The 17,932-nt window shown below is 41.5% G+C and overlaps 1 protein-coding gene across 1 annotated transcript in view; it reads left to right on the plus strand.

The window, feature by feature from the left end:
* The window catches only part of CAB39 (calcium binding protein 39), a 39,062-nt gene that overhangs the window by 223 nt on the left and 20,907 nt on the right, over positions 1–17,932 (plus strand). The gene's annotated exons all lie outside the window — the stretch shown is intronic.

The following is a 17,932-nucleotide window of genomic DNA, read 5'->3' on the forward strand; positions in this document are numbered from 1 at the left end:
GGCCGGGCCGGGCGCGGCCGGGCCGGGGTGGGTGCCGCGGGTGCGGGGCAGCCGTGCGGGGAAGGGCACGGCCGGGGCTGCGCCGCCCGAGAGGCAGCGCCGCGGTCCTGGAGCTCTCCCAGCGCCGGGCCGGGAGCGCTCGTCGGGGAGCGGCGCGGGGGGATCCCCGGAGCGGCCGGGCCGCCCCCGGGGCAGCGCCGGTCCCGGCACGGCGGCAGGGCCGGGCCGGGGGCTCTTTGTTACGGCCGTGGCCGCGCGGACCGGCCCGGGCTGCGGAGCCGGCGCGGCCTCCCGGGGTCCTGGGCTGAGGCCTCTTCCTACAATTGTTGTTCCCGTTGGGAGCCCCGATGGGCCTCTGCAGCAGGAGCCGTGCGAGGGGGCTGCTCGGAGCCTGTTTTCCTTCGGACTGCCCCATACGGAGCTAACACAGCATGTTAAATAGCAGAAAAAAAGTTTTGTCTCTTTTTTTTTTTTCCTGTGTAATACAACCGGTACTGAAATCAGGATGTACCCAGTGCTGGTGGCTTTTTAAATTTTTTTTTTTTTTTTTTTTTTTTTTTCATTTTAATTTTTGGTGAGGGATCACGTAGGTACTCACGATTTATTTAAAATATGGGAATGGTGTGATTTAATTTGCATGATGAGTCAAAGATTAAATTACATGACCGAGGCTCTTCAGTTTCAGTGAGGTAAGTAACAATATGTGGAAGAACAGTTTTGGTGTAGATCAGAAAAGAAACTTGATTAGCATCCACATATTGAAAAGGTTTTTTATGCTTGTGGATATTTTTTTTAAAGTTACCTGTCAGAAACTCTTAGTTCAAGGCCCTGTGTTTTCCCCTCATCAGGAAGTGTGTCTTCCTTTTTAGCACGGAGAGCTCATGCGATCATAGACTGTCAGAGGAAATTTAACATCCTGAGCTTGTGCCTTGGTATCAAAGCTTTTAAATAATAGATTTTTTACTATCTAAAACACTGTATGTCTTTAATTTATAGCTATTACCTAATACCTGTTGATATGGCACATGCCTTTAACTGGGGACAAAAAAAATACCAGGAAATATTCTGTGAAGTAGAATAACCATGGTACCTGTTCTGGGGTCAGGAATAACTGCATTTTTTTTTTTTAGCTTCCAGTTGTCCTGTGCAATTTTTTAGCTAATATGATCTGTAAGTGGCATGATGGCACATGGCACTGTGTCTTGGTAGGATCCCGCCTGTCATGGACTCGCTGTTGTAAGAATATTGTATTTCACAGCTTCATGGTTCTCTTGTGGTGTGAGAAACTGCTGGGTTAGCCAGCTAGTAGGCACTTGACTTTGTATTTATTTGTATTTAATAAGTTGTGTTGTGATATACCAGTTGTTAGGGTCTTTCCTTGCTCAGACAGGTGTACCTTGGTAAAGTCTTGGAATGTGAGTTTGTGTGTGTGAACTAAGATGCTGCTGAATGTTTCTGAATGCTGACAGCATTGGTTCTTTTCCTCAAGTTAATTGCATTCTCTTCTTTGTGTTGACACAGAGTTCTGGAACTTTGCTGCCTTCTGTGTGCCTGTAATGAGTGGTTGTAGGTGGGGAATTGAAAACTCGGATTGATACATTTTAAAATATATGTATTTATACAAATAAAGGATACTAAATAAAAGTGCCAGTTGAGCAATACTTTGTGACAGTATGTCTTTGAGAGATAATGATGCTCTTTGGGTATCATCAAGTGCAGGCAAATGTATATTCCCAGAGGGGTGTGATAATATTAAAACTCCACCTCCTGGAATTCCTTGATTGGTTTTATGAAACATTTATTCAGGAGGGAATGGTATCTATTTTGCATTTTGTGGCCTCTCATTAATTAATGGATGGCAGTTAAGACCTGGCAGTTGTCCTGTACATGCTGCACTTCCTAGGGTTTTTTTATTTAGGGCATTTTGGTGAATATTATCATTACTGACCAGTGTCCTCTCTTCCAAATCAGTTCTTTATTGATTTTTTTGCAGATTATTTTAATGAGTTGTTTGCAGCCTTAATTTTTCTGTAAGACGTTTCTGAAAGCTCATAATCTCTGTACATGCTTAGAGGCTTTTGACACTTGCTAAAATAATGATTTCTCTTTTTTTTTTTTTTTTTTTTTTTGGTAGAGTTCCAGAACTCTAATAGCTGATGGTGGTTTGAAGCAGGGGGCAGGAAGGAGCCTGGTGACCTTTTGAATTCCCTTCTGGCCCTGCTTTTCTGTACTTGTGACACTTTGTAATATGGTTTAATTACAAGAGCAGCTATTAAAGTATGATTATCGTGGTCTAATTGGAGGCATCTTGCAGCTACCTATCAAAAATAAGATTTGACTCATCTGCTCCTTCAAAATTAAATAGTTCCACAACAGCCTGCAGCTATTTATGTGAATAATGCGCAAGGCAGAAATATGAGTTGAATTTCAATCTTGTAATTTCTACACTGTACACTTGAAATCTGATAAATTTAGCAATTTTTTGAGTTACATGTACTTTTATGACTTCTTAGCTGCAGGCTGAAGCTGGATATTAATGACATTGGAAAAAAACCTCTTTAGTTGTTCAGTGATCCTAAGTCACGGTGCTCACCGTGGCTGTAGATAAACCTCAAGCAAGATGTAAAATTCCTTTTGCTCTTTGTTCTCAGAAAATGCCACTTCCCCAATTTGTTGTCTAATTGGGGGAGTTAATTAGTCCGAATTGTGTGCAAGTTCAGCTCCCCTTCCCTTCCATCTGGGCCCTCTCTTTGCTCTCTCTCAGTACCATCCTTCTGGCACCACGAGGTGCAGAGGTGTGAGCCAGAAGGAAGATGAATATCTGCAGTTAGAAGGTGAAACTTTCCCTCCCCATCCCCCCAGTGCAAACACAAAGGTTAAATTAGAAGATGAGGCTGTCTTGAATTATTTTAACGGACTTGAGCTGAGCTGTTAAATACACGACCGGGGGTACCTCAGGCTTACCCTGGTGTCATGTGAGTTTGGGCTTTCTTTAGCCTGAGCAGATTTATGTGCTTTCCTTATTGCACCTTTTGATAAAATGACATATTCGTTTGTCCCTATTTAAATACTCCTTATGAAGGATTGGATTCAGGCTTGATCCAAGGTGGAAGCAGCCAAAATACCGTGTGTTTACAGGAATAACTGTGGTCATTCCTCAAGAGCCTTCATGGCCTCTTTTCTTCAGACAGTGTTAATTTAGGAAGTAAATGGCTTAGGTTTAAATAAACAACTGCAATTTGCTTTGTAACTCCCTTGTTTTGAGTATTCCAGCTGATGCTTCATATAACCAAAAGACACAACAAAAAGTTTCTCCCTGCCTACTGCAAATTTTAAGCCTATCCAGAAGGGCACAAAATTCTGGGGGATATTGCTACATGTTGTAGCTAATCTTTCTGTTTATTGAAAACCTGCTACTTGTAATTACATTCAGAGTCACTTTCTGAAGATCTGTTTGCTCTGTAATCCTCCCCTTCAAACACTCAGAGAATTCATCACCAAAAGGTTAAATATAGCAAGACAGTTCAAAAATTGGCAAGTTATAATTAGTAGAGAACTGCAGTAGTATTGTAACATGGTTTTCCAAGTTCACAAACATCTTTGGATGAAGTTATTTATTAGTTACTACTCGGGATTGTTTTAAAACGTTCAGATATATCATACCATGTGTGGGAAATGGCTGCATCAGGGAAAAACTGCTCTGTGCTTTTGATCCTTGCCCTGTTGAGTATTTTTTCAGTCAGTATTTATTGATAACAAATTCATTTTTCTTACTAAGACAATGTAACTGTAAGTTTAACTGCAAACCCTGCAAGATTTGAAACGTGACACTTAAAAATAGATAAGATAGAGCTTTGCTATAAATTAAATAGAATTAATTTGTCAGCTTTTCAGGGAGTTGAATGTGTGTGACTGTGAGAGCAGTACTTGTGTTCAGTCACCCGTGTGTGTGAAATGCCTTATCTCCTTTGAAGTTATCTGTGTTAAAACGTAAAATGAAAAAAATGGAGAAGTCTTCCCAGAAGTGTGGAATGCGTGGTCTTTTTCTGGCTGCTAAAGCTGCCCAGACAGCTGACATCTGAAGAAATACCTCTTTCTGAAAAGTTTTTATTGTTTTGTTTACTGACTTTTAAGTAAAGTGTGGTAGTGCAGAGCGATGGGAGGAAAGCCGGTTGTACAGACAGTTGTGGAAGGCCCCTCCATGTCCCCAGCCAGCTCTTTCGTCCAGTGCCACTTCACATTTTGCCAGGCAGAATCCCACTGTGCAGCTCTCTCTGTCGTTTTTCCCTTTGCTCACCTGGGAAGCCTACTATGGATGGATATTCCCAAATATTCAGAGCCACACCAGCTTCCCATTCCCAGCTCATCTGCTGAGGAGCTCGGTTTAAAGAAGAGTCTGCAGACACTGAGTTATCAGTGACATCTTGTGTGGTGTGGTAGATGTGTGTGCTGATAGCACACATTCAGAGCATCCTGCTGCAGTGGAGGCTCTGAGCTCTTCCTCTGGGCAAGCACTTTTGGGAGCTTTTGCTACAGTTATGAGGCAAAAGTTATTTGTGTTGTTATGTTTTACTTTTGACTGTTACATGTGAAGTCACTGCTTTGGCAGATTATGCTCCTTTTAATAGATGTCAAAAGACTTTTATTTCTTGATGCGTTGTGATGGTTTATAAAATTAACCACGACGTAACATTTTGACTTTATTGGAGATCACGTACAGACAAAGAAAGAGCAAAAGCAAAGTCACAGAGAAGTATGGTTTTAGAAAAGAAAATATCTAGGAGGTTTTATTCAACCTAAATGAGACCTTAGGGATGGAGACATGCACTGAGTGTAACACAGGTGATGCCTGAGAAGTCTCTCCCACACAGTTTATGTGTAACCTGTCACACCTGCTATTCGAGTCCTAAGTTTCTTCTGACTGGAGATTGGTGGGGATGGAGAAACTTCTCAGGAAAATGTAAAGCGATACCTTTCAGGGGGGACACTCAAGGCACGGTTCCTGGTAAAGACTTTGTACGTAATATGATATTAGAAAAAGTTGAGAAAGCAAAGTTAACATCTCAAAAGTTAGCAAATACTCAGAACCTTGCTTTGCTTATACTGATTTGGAACAAAAAGTTTGATTATGTGATTGTTTTCAGGCTTTTCCAGCGGGAACCTCCACTCCATCACTGCACAAGAGAGTGCTCAGTGCAGGGACATCCTTCTCTTGTGGTTTAGTTGCAGTGTAGTGTTTGGTCTTTTGCTTTACTGCATAAAACTCAGTTCTGTGAAGACAGGAGGACTGAGGTCCTTGTGGGTTTTCTCTTTGGTTCATAGATACTGATGACAGCACGTATTCCCAGTGTTCCTCAGCATCGTGGTGCTTCTTTCCCCCTTTTTCCAGGGCACGATGCTTAAGCACAAGAGTTTTCTCCTTCTGTGTTTGAGCGTGTGGTGATGTGTGTGTTGTCTCGTGGAGCACTTGAGAACTTAACACTTCCTAAACTTTTTTCCCAGTGACACCCATTTTTGATGTGAAATCAACTGCCTAAACATAGATACCTAGTTCTGTTTTATTGCTCCAAGACACCTGCCCTAGACAGGTAGGAGGTTTGTGATTTTTCTGGAAGGGCAGTTGGAGAATAAGCTGTGCTGTTCTGATGCATCCACAGTGGTGTTTGGCGTTCAGGCACCTGAACTGGGGCTGTGGTATTTGTTTTTAGTCTTGGAATCTCATTTTGGGCTCTCAGAAGAGGATAGACTTTTATGCAGTGACCACATTGGGCACTTGGGTTATGTGTTGCCTAATGAGAAAGATGATTTGGGGTAGAATTCAGCTGTCTGTGGCAGTACTTGGTAGTCTTGTCTGAGGCACCTGGATTTGCTGTCCTCTGCCTTGCTGTGCACTTTCCAGCTTCCTAGAAGGAAAAGTTCTACAGAAATTTTGCCTTCTTTGTAGTCTGGTATAGCTTGTTAGTGGAATGAATGAAGGCTCCTCTTAAAAATAAAGTACAGTTGAGGAAATTAATCAAGATAATTGGAAAATCCCAAGTCTTGTAAGTGTCAGGTGTTGGACTCGAGGACTTTGCTACTTCAACACGAGAAATTCAGATTGTCTTAAAATATGATTGAAAGCAAACAGTGACCAGATCAAATAGTCTTTTTCCATGGATTTCATGGATAATTATTGATAACAAAGGCAGATCCTTGAAAATATTCTGTGTTTTCCAAACAAGTGCTGTTGTGGAGGTGATCATTTAGATTTGTAATCTCTAAGAAAAGTAGTATATTGACTCATCAGCATTGACTAACATAGTTCCGTTTTACGTCTGTAATTGACATTGAGCAATCTCCAAACTCTACTGACTCTGTAATAGGGTGGAGCTGGAGTAAACAGTCCTTCTGTTGAGAACAGCATCCACTCACAGAGCGTTTGGGGCAGAGTCCTGGCGTGGATGTGCTGTCTGACTCGTGTTACCCTTAACTCATGTGCTATGGGGAGGAGATTAACATCATTAGATCCAAAAGAACCTCTTCATTACAGGATTGTTGAATATTTTCCACAAAAAGTCACAAAAATTTCAGGGCATTTGTGCACGATGACAAACTTACGAATGTGTCGAGGTTTTAAATTCTGTTAAGAGAATTGCACTTCAATTTTCTTCATTCCTTTAACCTGGAAAAACCAAACAGCCTTCAACTCCCCCTACCTGTACATACATTTTGTTTCTATCTGAAAGGGAAATAAACTCTGTTCAGTGAGCTTTCATTCTTGTTTGGGAACTTACACGCCTATATGTGTGTGTGCATGTGTATAAATAAAAAGTGTTAACAGCCACATAGACCTGGATTTACAGTTCACATCCAACAAAGGTGGATTAGGTATTTTGCTCTGAGGCTTCCCTTGGGAATTGCACTGGATAAGGTCTCAGCATTGTGGGAGTGCAGTCTGAAGGGTGGTTCTGCTCTCCCTTAGGCACTGGCAGATTGAGGACTTAACAGTATCAAATCTAGGAAGAAATGTCAAATCTGTGTTGCAGAAGTAGCTGTTCTTGAGCTCTTTAGTAAACAAGGAGAACGATTGTTGGCCAGAAATATAGCAGCTTTTCTCTCTAAATAGGTTATTTTTAACTTTCATCATTACTAACAAGCATTGAAAAGTGTATGTACAACAGAAGTTTCTACACCCTATCATGTGTATTCATTATGATACCCTAACTGTCAGTGTTGTGGATTCATGCCTCTGAGATTTATACTAAAAGAAAATCCTGATTCTGATCAAGTCCCTAAATCAGGTAACCTAACTAGTTTTAAAATGATTGTGAACTAGATGGTCTTTAGTGTCTTTTCCAACTCAAACCATGCTATGATTCTGTGGTTACCTTAAAGGATTTATAACCAATAGTACATTTTGATTGCAGTCAGACCTTAGGTTACAGTTTTAAACCCAGCATAATCCTACTTCTTAAATTTGGCATTTTCCAAATAAGTTGATAACCTTTGTTGTTAAAAATGGAACTGAAATACAGAATTTTCTTTTTTTTTTTTTTTTTTTTTTTTTTTTTTTTTTTTTTTTTTTTTTTTTTTTTTTTTTGAGAATTATGGTTCCTTTTGGCTCACCTTTGTAATTAGAACAAGTCTTTTAGCATAGAAAAGAAGGATTTTAAAAATAACTGAAGTTTTTGTATAACTTGGGAGATTACCAAGGGTGTGAATTTTGATTTTTAGACTATTTGATTGTTTAAGAGCTCTTGTTTGATTGAAGCCTCTTGGTGATTTAGAAAGTGGTGACATTATATTGTTGTAAACTTCTATATGAATAATTTTATAATCCCTAATTAAATAAAATTATGTTGAGCTGGTTCACCAATTAATAATTTTGAAGGCTGTGGGGTTTTTGTTTTGTTTTTTCCACATAGCCCTAAGGAATAGAGGGCTGATAGGATACTGATGTAGCTGAAATAAATAAAAATACACAATGTTAGGAGTATAAGTATCAGCTAAAATGCAATATTCCCACCTGAGCTTGGTGTCAGCCCTTTAGAAGTTCTGCTGCCCTTCAGTCATTGCAGAGGTAACGTGTGATCATTCCTTGGGTAAACCTGTAGAGGTGGTAACTTCTGTAGTGTTCCAGTTTTTCTTGGTGGTGTTGCACAGTAACTGCATGAGAGGAAAGTTGGGGCTCTTATTTTAGTATTTCAAAACAATTTGATTGTTGCCTTTTCCAGTCCAACTCTTCTTAGTAGATTAGATAAGGGAACCGTCCCTCAGAGATGCTTCAGTTTTCCCACCATTTTAGTGGAGTTAATATTAGTTACTTCTGGTTCCAAGCCTCATTTTTCACTTGCTGTCTGCAGCCAGGCAGCTCTCAAGCAGTTTTTGGTTTGTGGACCTGTATTTGTTTCGGGAGAGGTGGTGATTCCTGTATAAAAGGATCAACAGTGATTTAGCTACAGTTTTTGAACCCTCTGGGCTCTTCGGTCTTGGAGAGTCATATCTGCAACAGCTCTTGGTGGCTGCTTCCAAGTGAAGTAGGTTGGAATGTCTTCCTTTTGGACAGGTATCTTTCTGCTGTGGTGTTGCCTCCAGCCTCCTTTTCTTTAAAAATGCAAAAATACTTGTTGAAACTTTTGGTCAATTTGTGTTGGACTAGCAAGCAGGAACTGTAAGGTATTTTCTTCTGAGTTTTGGCTGGAATAAATTGAAATGTTAAACGTGTTATAAAGGCTTTCAACCTGCCTGTCCTAAGGCTGTTATTTTTTTGTATTTGTTACTCTGATGGAAGCAGAAGAAGTTTGATTGGCATGATGGGATCTGCCTGGAAAGATAACTCAAGTGTCCCCCAAAAGAGAGGGATGAAAAGTAGCATGTATGTGTACCTGATAGATCACCACAGACATCTGACACATTATTTATATTCTGTTTTCATTTAATATACAATAACTTTGAGTAATTGGAACTCTCAGGTGGTGCCAGGAGGGAGAAGGACTCTGATGTGAGTTTTTCAGGAATATCCAGCTTTTCAGAGTGTGTGTGCTGAAGGATCCTGCTCTATCATAGATCTTTGCTCTGGTGTATTGTGAGTCATCAGAAGGACTCTTAATTAGGTTGGTATGACAAAAGCTTGAGCGTGTTTGGGGCACAGTCCAGATCATTCCCCCTTTTTGATTCTGTGCTTCAGAGCATTTCATAACATGAAGTTCACAGCTAAGCTTAAATTCCCCTCCCCTCCCTCTGCCTCAGAACATAAAAAAGGGAAATACAAGGGCATGGTGGTAAATGTTATGACACTTGCCTCCTCTTTCCCGAAGGTCTGTGCAACGGAGAGCTCTCTTAACCCTGGGATGCATCATGGCTGCCCTAAAATACATCCTTCTGTGCTCTGTCTTACCCCAGAGGAACCTGGCTTGGCACTCGAGGTGTGCTGTGGTTTATGTATCAGAAATCAAATCCATTAGTGACTTGGAAGATTTAGACCAAATGTAAACGGGGAGGAGAAACAGAGGTGTTTTAAGGGAACTGTATAAAAGACACTTGTTTTAAAGCCACTTTAGGTATGTTGTGATCTTGAAATTATTTATGTGAAATTTCTGTATTGCCGTGGCTGGTTCTTTTCTTGGGAGAATGGAGTGAATTACCCTTTAAGGTTTGGTTTTGTTTGCTTGTTTATTATCATGGCACAAAATGTAATCATCAATTCAGTAATGTTTTCTCATTTAGTTAAAAAAGGGAGGTAATATTATCACAGAATCATTGAATGGTTTGAGTTGGAAAGGACCTTAAAGACCATCCAGTTCCAGCCCCTCTGCCATGGACAGGGACACCTTCCACTAGGCCAGGTTGTTCAGAGCCCCATCCAACCTGGCCTTGAACACTTCCAGGGGATGGGGCATCCACAGCTTCTCTGGGCAGTCTGTTCTAGTGACTCACCACCCTCACAGGGAAGAATTTCTTCCTAATATCTGATCTGACCCTGCCTGTTTTCAGTGCGAAGCCATTCCCCTATGTCATGTCACTACATGACCTTGTCAAAAGCCCCTTTCCATCTCTCTTGTAGCCCCTTTAGGCACTGGAAGGTGCTTTAAGGTCTCCTTAGAGCCTTCTTTTTCCCAGAGTGAGCAACCTCAACTCTCAGCTGAATCCCCTCCCTCACCTGCTGCCCACAGGGCTTTTGATGCAGCCCGGGACACACAGTTGGCTTTCTGGGCTCCAGCGCACATCCCATCAGCCAAGACCCCCAGGTCCTTTCCTGCGGGGATGCTCTCAATCTGTTCTCTGCCCAGACTCTCTCTGTGCTCAGGATTGCCCCATCCCACATGCAGGACCTTGCAGTTGGCCTTGTTGAACCTCACGAGGTTCACATGGGCCCGCCTCTCAGGCTTTTCCAGACCCCTCTGGATGACATCCTTTCCCTCCAGCATGTTGGCCAAGACCCCACAGCTTGATGTCATCAGCAAGCTTGGTGAGGGTGGGATCAATCCCACTGAGAAACGTGTTGAACAGTGCTGGTCCAGTAGTGACCCCCTGGGGAGTGCCACTCACTGTGGTGGATAATAAATTATCCGAGTATTTTCTGTTTCCTGAACCCCTGACAGTTTTATTCAGGCTGCTTTCAGCCAGCTGCTTCCCCTGAGTTTAGTTCTTACAACCGCCCTGGTGTCTTGGTAGCCATGAGATGTACATGTGAATCTCACAGGTGTGTGCTGGCCTGTAATGTGCTGATTTTTATTTGCCTTTCTCTTTCAAGTGATGCCCATGAAACTAATTGATGATTTTCAGTGGAGGAAAGAGAATTTTTTCCTGGCTAGCCTGTGATTTTGCTGATCTTTGTGATGTTTTCCCATCAGCCACATTGTCCTTGGTACAGCATACTCAAGAGGGAGCAGGGACTTTGGTCTGAGGATGAGCTGGCTGAAAGTTCCATACTAAAAGATACCTCCACACAGCTGGCTTGGGAAAATTGGACACTTGATTGATGGTGGTACTGATTTGGGTTGGCAGTGGGAAGGAGAGAGTGCTCTTTATGAAGGTACTTAACCAGTAGAGCCCTAGCACAGTTGCACTTATCATGGTCAGAAGGTGTGTTTTTTATTATTCCAAGCTGTATCTGCACTGGTAGGATTTGTCAATAGAGCTGTGTCAGTGAACCCTCTGTATTGTCATCAAAAGTGTGTTTTAAATGCCAGGGACTATGGATCAGCTCAGATATTACTTCAGCTCCTAGTACTAGGTAAGAGAGAATTCAGGGGGAAAAAAAGCCCTGAACAACTTTTCCTTTACTGAATGAAGACATAATGAACTAGAGGGAGAAGATTCACAGTAATGGTGGGGCCGTTTATTGATTGCCCTCTCCTGCTTTCTCCGTGACTCAGTATGTAACTCCCATAGGTAATTTGTCAGGAACTCCCTTTTGCAGAGGAGATATGTAATCATTGAATCATGGGCCAAGTTCCCTCAGTTTCATGGAGCAAGAATCAGCTTGGAATCGTGACAGTTGATCTCAGAATAATTTACATTTTAATCTTTGTGTCACACCACTGAGATCTCTCAGTACAGGGAATAATGTCAGAATGGAGAAGTCTTCCGTGGTCTCAGAGGAACCTCTCGGGAGTGTGACCAGTTTTTTTGCAGTGAAGCTTTCTGTCCCTGCTGGTTTTGGGTTTCAGCCCTATTTCTGTCAAGCTAATGCACAAAAGTGAACCCAGAGACATTAAGCTATGCTTGATTGCGTGTCATCTCAGCTAGATTGTAAAGCTTTTGGGACTGAGGTGAATTGTACAGTAGTCTAACATAAACTTTCTTTAATTGTGATCTCCCGGACTGATTATTTTGCAAGGGAAGCCTTCAGAGGTAGGTCTGTCAAAACAGAGATGGATGTAGTTTGTTCTGTGCTGTCTCTGCCAGGGACTGGTAGTAATCAGTAGGGAAGAGGGATACTCTGATATGTATTCCCAGTTCTTAATTCAGTGTTTTTTGGAGGTTCCTGAGCTATGTGGAGATCACTGTTTTATAGCCCATTATCTTAATGCTTTAACGTTGTCCTTCCTTTAGTCATCTTACTCTTTTGTATATTTTCTTTATTAAAGATCTGTTGATCTTCAGGTAAAGTAGATGAAGAGTTATGTTGTGTTGAACTTTGATAAACTCATGTGGAGCATTAGAAGTTTCAAGCAGGCCATAGAATACGGTGCCCAAAGAAAGTAAAGGAACCATGGGAAAAATATTGTTGTTTTCCTTAAAAGTCAATTTTAAAATGTGACATGGTTCTTACTGAAACTATATTTGGGTAAATACTTTATCCATTTCCTTTTTTTTTTTTTTTCCTAGCTTTGTTGCTTGTGCTACTAGATAATGGTTTTAGTGAGTGCAGTTTCTTGTTTGAGAGAATATTCTCCAAAGAAAATTACCCCTTAGGGGATTGGTCTGGAACAATCCCAGGACCATTCTCGCAGTTTGATTGTTCTCAGCTTCTCTTCAAAACAAGACGCCCCGAAAGCGCACGTGCACTTCCCTTTCTGTCTTGTGCTGCTCCTTGGGATTCTCATCCTCCTTGCTTACGTCACTGACTCCTGTTTGAAGGGATCTGTTTTCCCTCTCATCGTGGCCCTGGCTGTCTGGTTAAGGCCAAATGCTGATGTTGTGGGGCTGGTGGGGTTTTCTGTCCTTCGTCTCTGCAGTTTCTGATGCTCCTGCAGACATGCTTAGTTGTTGGAATGTGTGAACTCCAGACCACGATGCGAAATAGGTCAGAGATTAAACTTCTGTGTCCTTCTGCCTTCCCTCGTGCCACTTCTTCGCTCTCAGAATTCACCCTTAGATGTGTATCAGAAACCTGATGCAAAAAGAACCTCTGGAAAATAATGTAAATAATGTATACCAGGGAATAGAAATAGTTACAGAGGAGACTCTTGCTTTGAATTTTTGCTTCCAAGGGTGCGTGGAATGGCACGTACATAATTGCAGTGTTTTTTGTCTTGTAACAAATATTCTGGGGTTTGTGATGATGCAGTACAGGCATCTGAGCCAACAGGGATTGACTGTAATACCAGGTTATGAGAAAATTATTTCAGCTTCTACCTGGCTAGAAGTGGATGTGGATGTCTGACAACTTTTCTTGAAGCTTCAAGTAAGTTCCTTTTTTATTTTTTTTTTTTTTGGTGCAGTGTGTTAAAGATAGCAGTTACTTTTTGGGGTGAAACTTAGGATTATTATTATTATTATTTTAAAAATATATTTACCAAGGAATGGGTGAGGCATTTACATGCTTGCCTGTACACCACACTGCAGTATAGCAGTAAGGTTTGTGGGGAAATGAATGGGTGGGGTAACTCTAAACAGCACACCAGGGAAAGAAGCTGAGTCATAAGATTTCCTTGAACATGGAGACAGAGCTGGGATTTCAGATACTAAGCATTAGTATTAACAAGCTTTTCTGCTTTATGCTGGATCTCTGAAGCCCCTTAAAAGCAGCAACATTATTTGAAACAGGTTTCTAGTTAATTTTTCCGGGTGTTCAACTGCAATGAATGCAATAACGTGCGAGTCACAAAGGATGAGGCAGTTTTAGGAGGCTGCAGTGAGCTGGTAGAGCCTCGTGGCAGGAGCTGCCCTTCCCTTTGTCCAGCATCGTGCAGGTGTCTGCTTGGAGAAGCAGGCTCTTGAAGAGGCAGAAGGATCAGTAAATTAATTGAATGACAAGAGAGAGGCCTGCTTAATGAAAGGAATCAGCTGGCATTTGGTGCTAAAGAAACGAGCAGGGCTGTGAACTGCCAGGGTCTTAATTGCTTTGAAATTTTCAGGAAGCAAGAAGCTAAGTCACATTTTTTGTAGAAATTTATTTTCCAATTTTCTTTTTTTTCTCCTGAATCCATTGAATTAATTTTTTTTGTTCACTTTTTCTGTTCATCTGTGTTACAGGAGGGATTTTTTTTCCTTCCTGATTTTCATTTTTCCCTGAACTGAGTTGCCATTCTCAGAGAGGGGATTTTTTTTCCCCCATGTCAATCTTTAAATGGGTCACACCACAAAGAATTCTGTGATGCAGCGTCGTGAAACTGCTTTTGAATCGTTTTAAAGCTTTTGTGTGCTGTAGACTTGAACAAGTTAATAGTGAATTTTAGGAAAGCTGCTGGTATTCAGTGGTGGGTGGGACATGCCAGGTATGAGGTGAACGTACCTCTCCTGCAGGAAAACTCTTGTGTATGAATTATATTACTCATAAAATATCATGGCAGATCCAAACAGATCATTGATTGCTTTAGGTATTTAGTATGTCAGTAGTTTTACTTCTTAACACGAGAGAGAGTTGAGGTAGTTCGTCTTCCTATCCATGTTTTGAGGTTATGTTGAAAGAAATGCTGAAAAGGTGTATGGAAGTATTTACAGGATAGCAAAAATGCCTTAGAGCTGGACTGTGCTCCTAAATGCTGCCAGCTGGTAATTACCAGTTACAGCCATAGCCATTCTGTTAATGGCATGCTTATGCAAGTAAAGCCATGGTTATACTGAATAGTTCATGGTGGAGCCCTGAAATACACTGAGGTGTGGCTTTTGCTCTTTATCAATCTCATTTCCTCTGGGATAGGAAAGTTCTGCAGGTGAGGTATTAATAAACTATGCTATTTAGACATATGTTTTGGATGAGAGGCTGTCATGCTTCAATTTGTTTAGCATCTCAAAAAGAAAATGAAAAAAAAATTGTTTTGGTACAATGCTGAAGCTCTTGAAAGTTGTTTAATCTAATAGGAAACCACATATCCAGAATGAGAATGCTGAAAGGTGTAGTAGAAAACAGCACATGAAAAATGTGGAAGAATGTTTTAATGAGGAATGTGAGTACTCAATTTAAATAATAGACTGAAGGAAATGATGGATGCTGCCTTGGGTCAGCTCTACTTGTGCAATTAGAAGTGGTGAGGCCTTCCAGGAAGACATGCTGCAGCCAGGAATTCTCAGGGAAGAGCTGGCAGCGATATTCCAGCTGCCTCACAGTGGCACCTTGCTGCTGTCCTGCCCTGCCAGCTGCTGCACATGCACCAGGGCAGGGCTGCTCTGCTGACAAATTGTGCTTACAGAGAGTACAGGCAGGGACTTACATCTGGCTAAATACTGATATGGTGTCTACTTCTGGCTTTGAAGTACTCGAATTTTTTTTTTTTTCCCAAGGAGCATGGTAGCTTGCATAAAAATTGGTTCTTGGATCAAAGGAATGACTGTCAGTCTTCCTTCTGGATGCTGGGCATGCCTGAGTGTGAGACAGTGCTTTTAAAAATGCATAATTTCTTGATCTATTTCTGGTTTTATCATTCCAACCAGACTGCACAGCGGTGAATTCTGACTGAACCAACAGCCACTTGTGACAGTAAGATGTGATGAAAACTGATTTATGTTATTGTTTTCAATACTGGCTTAATGATCCCTGTTAATCCGAGAGGCCTACAGCAAAAGAGCAGGTTCTGGGCGAAATCAGTTCTATCAAGACAAACACGAGCCTGCTGTGTTATATTTTTTAATAACAACATGCCTCTTTTTAGCAAGATGCAGCATGTTTTGTCAGTAATAGACTGATAAATTGTCAATTAAAAGTCCACATACAGAGCAGACCCAACTGTTTGTTGTGAATCTCGATATTTTGCCGTTGTAGACTCATTAGTTTATTTAACTCTATTTGTTTAAGCCATTCTCCTCTGTGTTATTAACACTGCTGAGTGTAACCAATACATGATATGATTTCAGGATAGAGGTTGGCAGCTTCCCTCTACCTGGAGGAGGAGGTGATGTGCCCTTCCCTCCTGCCTGCCACAGCCTTTTCCTCTCCTCCTCCCTTGGGCTGGCTCTGGCTCGCGGTTGGGAGTGCCACATACTGGTTTGTCTTAAGAACCTTTTCAATTTTTATTTTTTTTTTTTAAATTCATTTTCCCTCATTTTGGTTGGCTTTGTCTTTTGCCATTTCGGAAAGTTCAGCCACACATGGGGCACTCAGACAAATACCAGACCACTCAAAATAATGATGGAGAGTGACCTTCCCCCTTCAGTCCCACTGGTGATTGAGCTCCAGCCTCACCGTGAGGTGCTCTGATGGTGAGATCATGAGCTCAGGGAGCTGATTCACGGCTACTTGCTGGTCAAAAGGATGTATTCTCTACTTTCCTTGTACGGGTTGGTTTTCTGGTCACTCAGTGAGTGGCTCAGCCCATGGATAGCTCAGCTGGGCCGAGCATGAAAGTGGGGGGAAGGAGATGGTGCTGGGAGCAGAGGGGGAACGGGGCATCCCCCATCAGTGGTGGCCAGCTCCTGGGTTGGCTCATTTGTCTTGGGGAAAACCTCACTCTTAATTATTTGGCCTTAGTAAAAAATTATGTTGGTTTTGTGTGATCTTCAGCTTATCTCCTTATGTGCACATTAAGTGGATGTTACCACGTGGTTTTTCATTAGGCTTGGGTTTTGTTTACCATGCGCAGTTGCAGCCAGGAAATAGCTGAAGGGTTTTTTCCTCTTTTCCTCCTTAGGAGCTGGCTAAAAGCAGTTACCTTAAACTCTTGGTGTGTAAACAAGGCAGTAACAGGACTTAATACACTGCAATTAAACTGTGGGGCCTAGGACAGAATAAGGAATTGAGTTAATTGCACTTCTTTGTTTCACAAAATTGGGTTTTGTACATTATCTAAGTAGCATTTTGTGTGGGGGAAAGGTGGCTGTTTGCTCTCCTGAGCTGGAATAGTGCTAGATACTTAAATGGTGCTTTTTTTATGCAGAGAAAAAAAGTTAAATACTTTTTTATGTTGTGGTAAATTCATGGTATGTCTTAAGTAGAAAGGTTAAGTTTGCTTTTTTGCCTTTGCTTGTGCTGCTTGTTTTCCTTTGCCTTCAACGTAGCTTTAAAAGCCTGTCTTGGTGAGACTTCAGTGCTGGTAATTAATTTGTCTGTGGAGTAACTGCACATTTCACTGCAGTCAGGAGTGTCACTGTGCTATTTCTCATACCAGTATTGTTCTGAAAATAGTAATGCAGGGAGCTTGCAATAACAAAAACATACTACCTACAACAGAAACACCCTGCTGCTGTTAAGCAATCAGTTTTTAAACTGTAGCACGCATTTCTGGTATAGAGGTGGCACGTTTTCTGAACCTTTGAATATGAAAACGTGAAGTTACACGAGAGACCATACTCCAGGCTGGCGTGCCTATTCTTTGGAGAATTAAATTAATTAAAGGAAAGGAATTTGTTTATCTTGCTTCTCTGTTTGTTCTTGAAACTTTTTTTTTTTCTGCAAGAGGGTTGTCCTCGCAGAGAAATGCTTTTAAGCGTTCTGCCTAGTTAGAAAAACAATCTTATATATGGAATGTAGTAGATTTAAATTGGACATTAATTGATTGTGTGGTCAATGCAGTGAATAAAACAATACAAAGGCTTACACATAAAGCAAACTGCAGGGATGCAGGCTGCATTGACAGAGCTGGAAGTTATATACTATCTGAAACAGAGGGGTTACTATCTCTGCTTATCACAAAAGCCCAAATGTCCCAGTGTGCCTGAGTGTGTGTCAGTGGAAGTCAAATCTCTGGGTGTTTGGCTGAATGCCACGTTGTTGTTTAACGGTCCCTTTGGATTGAGAGCGTCATTCAAGATTTCTAAATGTGGCTGTGACCCCGGTGCTTTGAGGACCTCACATCTCGGTAGGTTCGGCCTGCCTGAATATTGGTGAAATAAAATGCCTGCCTGAGAAGGCTGGAGGTTTGTATGATACTGTTCATGGTCTCTTTTAAGAAATGGATAAAAGTGAGGTTTCTGGGAAGGGAAGATAAAGCCAAGCAGCCCAGCAGAGCACAGAGCTGCCCGTGTACTTGTTGCAATTCAACTTCTTGAGAGTCCTGTGATCTCTTTCTTTAACCACAATCCGTGTTTTTGTCCAAGATTTGCAAGGCAGCCAGGTGCTGGTATTGTGAAT

This window comes from Empidonax traillii, unplaced genomic scaffold (assembly GCF_003031625.1).
Source record: "Empidonax traillii isolate 1590-97213 ecotype Southwest subspecies unplaced genomic scaffold, ASM303162v1 scaffold143:size1492093, whole genome shotgun sequence".
NCBI lineage: Eukaryota > Metazoa > Chordata > Aves > Passeriformes > Tyrannidae > Empidonax > Empidonax traillii.